The sequence below is a fragment of the Triticum dicoccoides genome, chromosome 1B, assembly GCF_002162155.2.
Source record: "Triticum dicoccoides isolate Atlit2015 ecotype Zavitan chromosome 1B, WEW_v2.0, whole genome shotgun sequence".
Lineage (NCBI taxonomy): Eukaryota > Viridiplantae > Streptophyta > Magnoliopsida > Poales > Poaceae > Triticum > Triticum dicoccoides.
In genome coordinates, this window is record NC_041381.1 from 505,006,599 (window position 1) to 505,013,363 (window position 6,765).

A 6,765-nucleotide genomic window follows, 5' to 3' on the forward strand; every position below is an offset into this window, starting at 1 on the left:
GAAGAAAAAGGGTGGGAGGGCGGGAAAACAAAGGCAACTTGGAGGGGGGAATGACGACTATCTTGAAGAGAAAACACCGGTTGTAATCATTGAGGAAAGAAGGCAAAAACTTCGCATGCGTAGGATGGATACTCGATTATGGATTCCAGTTCCGAGATGAAAAAGGGTGGGCGGGTGGGAAAAGAAAACAACTGAGGATAGAGAAATAACTTTGTTGAGAGCAAACTGAGGATTGAGCTTGGCAAAGATGAAGAGGGTCGAGTCAGCTTGACGAGAAATGCACCGGATCAAAAGAGCTGAGGAACAACTACCGGAAAACCAACTGCGTGATCCTAAAGGAAAAATTTTAAGGGGAAGAGGATTAATTCAAAACACCTACGTCAAGATTCCTGACCAGAGCGACAAAGGGGCTGAGGAGTAAAAAGAATTCCTACTCTCCGATATAACTAGACTCCAAAACAGTTTTTCTTCTAGACTCAACAACGGCCAAACTACACGATCAATCAAGGGGGATCCTAGGGTCGGTCGAGGCTCTGATACCAACTTATCACTCCCAATATGCGATACTATCCTAAAGAGACTCGAAGGTCCCACCAAGGATAGAACCGCATATTGAAACGCTTTTGCAAGGTGGATATCATTACATCAACGTTACATAATAGATGGGGATACATACATAAGGCATACAATGCCACACGAATACAACATCACAATACATAAGAGCACCATCCGACGACGGATGAAGCACAAACAGAAACTCAAATGACATCCACCCTGCTAGCCCAGGCTGCCGACCTGGAACCTATCCCCTGATCGAAGAAGAAGCAGAAGAAGAACTCCAAACAAACGTCGCTCTCGCGTCATGATCATCACATAACCTGTACCTGCAACTGTTGTTGTAGTAATCTGTGAGCCACGAGGACTCAGCAATCCATTACCATGGGTATTAAGACTAGCAAAGCTTAAAGGGAAAGGAAGGGGTAAAGTGGTGAGGCTGCAGCAACGACTAAGCATATATGGTGGCTGTCGGTGTCAAAACCGGCGGATCTCGGGTAGGGGGTCCCGAACTGTGCGTCTTAGGATCAATGGTAACAGGAGGCAAGGGACACGATGTTTTACCCAGGTTCGGGCCCTCTCGATGGAGGTAAAACCCTACGTCCTGCTTGATTAATATTGATGATATGGGTAGTACAAGAGTAGATCTACCACGAGATCGTAGAGGCTAAACCCTAAAAGCTAGCCTATGGTATGATTGTTGTTGTATATGTCTATCGACTAGCCTGGCCCCGGTTTATATAATGCACCAGAGGCCTAGGATAACAAGAGTCCTTGCCGAATACGCCGGTGGGGGAGGAGTCCTTGTCTTGATCGCCAAGTCTTGTTCATTCTTCCCTGTATGCGGCAGCTGTTCGGACTGGCCCATGAGTATATGGCCATGGGGGTCCTCGGCCCAATCCAACTGATCGGGAGACGACGCGTTGAGTACCCCCTAGTCCAGGACATCGTCTGTAGCCCCCTGAACCGGTCTTCAAGTTAGGGACGCTCCTCGATTCTTCCGAACTGTTCTTCATCTTCGGTTGCCGGTCTTGAAAAATGGTTCAACAAATCTTCTCATCTTCTATCTTGAGGATCGCCGAAATGCATTCGACGAGTTTACGCGTTGGGTATCCGAGGAGCCCCTTTAAGTTTACGGCCTTTATCAATGCCTTGTTATTTTTATGCCATGCCTCGGGTTTGAAGTTGTTCCCGGGTGGCAACGTCCTCTTGCGTCCGAGCTCCAACGCCGGACTACATTCGAGGTATCTTTTGCAGCCAAGCACCAATGCCGGACTGCTTCCCAGCTCTAACGCCGGACTATGTATCCGAGCTCCAACGTCGGATTGTATCCGAGCTCCAACGCCGGACTATGTATCCGAGCTCCAACGCCGGACTTTATCCGAGGTGTCATAAATCACCTTGGTTCAAAGAAGTTTGAAGGAGTTTAACCGAGCTTAATGCCGGAAATGCCCTCTAAGGAGCCAGCCACTTGCATCCGAGCTATATGTCGAACTGCTTCCGAGGTGGTTAAGCACCTCGGTCATGGGCTGATTTTTGGTCAATGTTTTTTATTGATGTAATTTATTCTCTGACGAGATATATAGCCAGTAGCCCTCAAGGTATGTATCGGTCTAAAACCCGAGATGCACCTGAAGGATGACATAAGACCGCTGATCCCCGTAGCCGCTGAGACTCAGGTTGATTTGCAAAATCGGTCTGAGGATCAAGTCCTAGCTCGGCAGAATACTTTGGGACACAAAAAGCGGCGTGCTCGGTCCTCGAGACTCAGGTTGGGTGCGGCCGACCAACCTGAGGATCAAAATCTCCTCAGAAACTGTATTGCACTTAAGATTTTCTGCATAGAACAAGCAATGCAGTAGCCCCCGAGAGACTGGTCGGGTGGCAACACTAGATTAGGGGATCAATGTGCCCCTTTAATATTTGTAAATAATAAGCCCGAAGCCCAGTAGCCCCCGAGCCTTAATGCGGGCACGGGTGGCCGAATTAAGGATCAATATCCGTAGTAAAATCACAAATTATGTGTAATGACTCAATGTATCCAAGTATTTTAAGTCATTAATGCTCGGATCCGCATTGTACAAAACTTTGTTGACCGACCATGGGCTTCAACCTCCTCGGCCGGTAGCCGAGGAGTGTTTGTCCTACTTTATAAAGCCTTTATGAGGGCAAAGATTTACGACAAACAAGGCAATCTGGTCATACGGCTTTCTAAACAAAGGTACACAGAGAGATATGTTATATTGCTGTTTAACAGAAGAAATGTCTTCCAAAGAAATAAGTCCCGCTATCGGTTCCTTTCTTTGGGTTGTCATGCTAAGCATGATCATGAAACCTCAGCTCCAATGTAAGAGCAAAAGATCGAGGATTTAGTTTGGGAGGCCAGTTAATAGCCCCCGGTAGTGTTCGGCGACAGTCGAGGTCAAGCTGGAAACACTTCGGCCAATGTTATGAATGGCCCGTCATTTAATATAGTCATCGGATCGCTGACCAGTTTACACCTATTGTGACAGTCAGTTTTCGGCTTTCTCCACTGAGGTGCTTGACCATGCGAGCTGGAAGCATAATCGCAATGGTTCTCCCCTTTGCACACCTAGCCAAACAAAACGGAACGTAGGAGGCAAGCGCGGGAGCCGCGCAACCCAACTATTGACCGAAGACACAATTCGAAGCTGATGCATATATAGCAATATCCGAGAATGTTTTTGCCGAATCTCTAAAGGTGTCCGGCGTTGCACTGCGAGACTTGTGCTGAAAACACACAAATAGTTAAAAGTGCCAAAAGCTTGGAAAACCAAAAAACGTCAGTAAAAACATGACGTCCGAACAAGATAAAGTGTTCGGTGCCAATCCAAAAATTGGACTTTAGAAAAAAGTGCTTCTGCCGTGCTTTAACTTTGCAACGACTAAGAAGAAAAACACTTAGTATGAAACGGCTCAAATAAACATAAGAGCCCTCAAGCGACTTGGGTAAAAGTTGACTATTAAATGTAAGGTGACATGTAGAATGCCTTCTAGCCGGATTGTAGATCGTTTGTCGTAGCGGACCTTTTCGCTTCAACCTCTGGACCCAATAGTCCGGAGTGTGTCCGAATACCCTCGCGGTTATAAAAACCGGGGCATGCGTGGAGACCAGGCGTAGGGGTCATTAGTGCTTTATCAGACAAGTGCCCAACTAGTTATGTTATATTACATGGTTAGTAAGAAACATCTTCCGGGAAAATAGTTCCGTTAGGGGTTCCTTTCCCTGGGAGGCATGCCCTAAAGTGCATGTCCGGACTGCGAAAAGAGCAGAAAAACATCTGGGGGCAGGTAAATAAATAGGTAAGAAATCATCTTTTAGTTCACCGACCGAGTATTCCCTTAAGAACGCTAGCTTTCGGCTTCACCCAGTCTGAGGTACACATCCGGCTGACCCGGCAGTAACAATCGCAGAGGTGCTCCCTTTACCACCTAGCCGAACAATCGGGAACGTAGGGGTAAGCACAGGAGCCAGGCAACCCAGCTTGGCCAAAACTTAAGTCATATCGATGCATATAGTGGTGAATAAAAGGTACATGCGGAAGTGTGACACATGTGTTGGGCATAAAGCCCGTATTAATAAGCTTCTGTTAAAGAAGGCCCCAGGTATAATGAGCGCGGGTAGCGCGTCAAGTGTGTGCGAACAAAGTTTCGACAAGGAAAATTTTTACAAGCAACTTTTTTACAAAAAAGTATAATTCTTGGTCGAACCGAACACAAGTTAGAAATTTAAAACTTTGAGCATGAAGGCAACTTAGCTGGTTAATGTGTTCAGTATTGACGACGCGGTCCGAGCTTGATGCGGGACAAGGTTCCATCCCCCAAGCCGGTCCCGAGGTGGCGGAGCAAGGAGCTCGGCACTCCGAAGTGGTGACATAGCACGGTCAATGCAGGACGGTAGAGTGATGCCGAAGTCCCCGGCATGTGGTAATGAAGTGTTGACGAAGCCCCCCGTCCAGCCGAGGTGACGTCAAAGGATATAGTCCGGCTGGATCATTTTCCTGTGCACAAAAAATAGTGCAGACCGGGGATAATAGTAATAATAGGAATTAAAAAAATGTTACATAATAAATAATTTATGCAAAGTGAGTAGTAAAAGAAATATGGCCTGGCGCCAAAGTCGATGTCGATGCAGGTCATTGGCGTAATGCAATAAAGGCGTGGCAAAGCCTGGATTCACAGGTCGGTCCGAGTTCCGGATGCGGCGTTCGCCGAACTCTGTACGAAAACTGACCGAACCATCATGCGACCGTCGATAATGCGGCCACCATTTGATAGACCTGTGTACATATGCTAGACTAACCAGAGTAATAATTCCTTGGAAAAAATTTAACCCAAACAAGCAAAAAGAAATACTAGGATTAATAGCACCTAGTTTATTTGTTGTAGCAATCCGAAGGAACGTGATTCCCAAAATTGGGACTCGACCCGCGCACCCATGCCTGGTCGGCTAGTGATGCCGAAGTGTCCGGAGTAGGTTGATGAAGAGATGGCGAAGCCCCCGGTCCAGCCGAGATGTCGAAGTAGGTCGGCGTGATGGACACCAGCTTGAAGAAGCAATAGTGTGGCCCTGCCGATGCAGGTCGTGACATGGTCGATGCCGGTTTGATGAAGCGACCGTGCGGCGATGCCGGTGTGCCCGCTCCGTGTAATCCGTGGGGCGGCGATGTTGGTGATGATTTATCCTTCGTGATGCCGGACTCTTGTTCGGCTTGCCAAGATGATGATCCGAAGAAGTTGAGCTTGGCTCAACAAAGTGACGACGTGTCTAGCGCAGGTCGGCAGCCGTGGAGTAATATTGCCGGACTGGTTTGACACCAGCATGATGTTGAAGATCATGTTCAAAAGATCTTAAAGTTAGTAGGATGTGTTCGGGAACAAAACACAATACCCAATACAAAACTTCCTTCAAAAAGGATGTTCGAAATCCCGTTCATAAAAAAGACGAACTCGGGTCGGATTCGTTTTCGTGCAGAAAACAGATCCAAAAAGTGATGCACTAATTAGAAGTTTCCCGGAGTTTGGACGGTCGGATCGAGCTGAATTTTTGGCAGGTGGTAGATATGGGAATTCCGCAGAAAATCAACGGTTGGATCCTCCAAAGGACATCCGAGCTAGATGCTAGATACCACGCCCTAAACTCGTCCAGATTCTCGTCCAGGTTCAACAGGGCTCCGGTATATCGGAGATTCCTCCATCGGAACTCGACGAAATTTTTGCGGGGTTGTTGTAGACTTAATTCCGCATAATTGCACCGAAGTAATCGTTTAAGCGACACTCGAGGAGGCGGTGGCGGCGGATACAAGTTTGCTGTCCAGAAAAACAGCACGGTCGCCTGAGGGCAATGTTGACGTTGAGCCCCCGAGCTCCATGGATGACTCCTCCATGATCTTGATAGAGATCGGAGTTGGTGTTGATGAAGGCCTTCATCCGAACATGACGATCGGAGGTAGGGCGCAGTCCTCGGTCAAGGCAAGGGGACCAGTTGAGCTGGTGACGAAGAAGTCGACGTCGCAGTTGACCTGCAGTCGAGCCATTGATCCTTTCGCCGATCACACAGCGGAACTCTCAATGAAAGCACCAATGTCGGTGTCAAAACCGGCGGATCTCGGGTAGGGGGTCCCGAACTGTGCGTCTTAGGATCAATGGTAACAGGAGGCAAGGGACACGATGTTTTACCCAGGTTCGGTCCCTCTCGATGGAGGTAAAACCCTACGTCCTGCTTGATTAATATTGATGATATGGGTAGTACAAGAGTAGATCTACCACGAGATCGTAGAGGCTAAACCCTAAACGCTAGCCTATGGTATGATTGTTGTTGTATATGTCTATCAACTAGCCTGGCGCCGGTTTATATAATGCGCCAGAGGCCTAGGATAACAAGAGTCCTAGCCGAATACGCCGGTGGGGGAGGAGTCCTTGTCTTGATCGCCAAGTCTTGTTCATTCTTCCTTGTATGCGGCAGCTGTCCGGACTGGCCCATGAGTATATGGCCATGGGGGTCCTCGGCCCAATCCAACTGATCGGGAGACGACGTGTTGAGTACCCCCTAGTCCAGGACACCGTCAGTGGCTAACATACGCAAATAAGAGCGAGAAGAGAGAAGGGGAACAGTCGTCAACTAGTAATGATAAAGAAGTGATCCTGAACTCCTATTTACGTCAAACATAACCCAAAGACCGTGTTCAC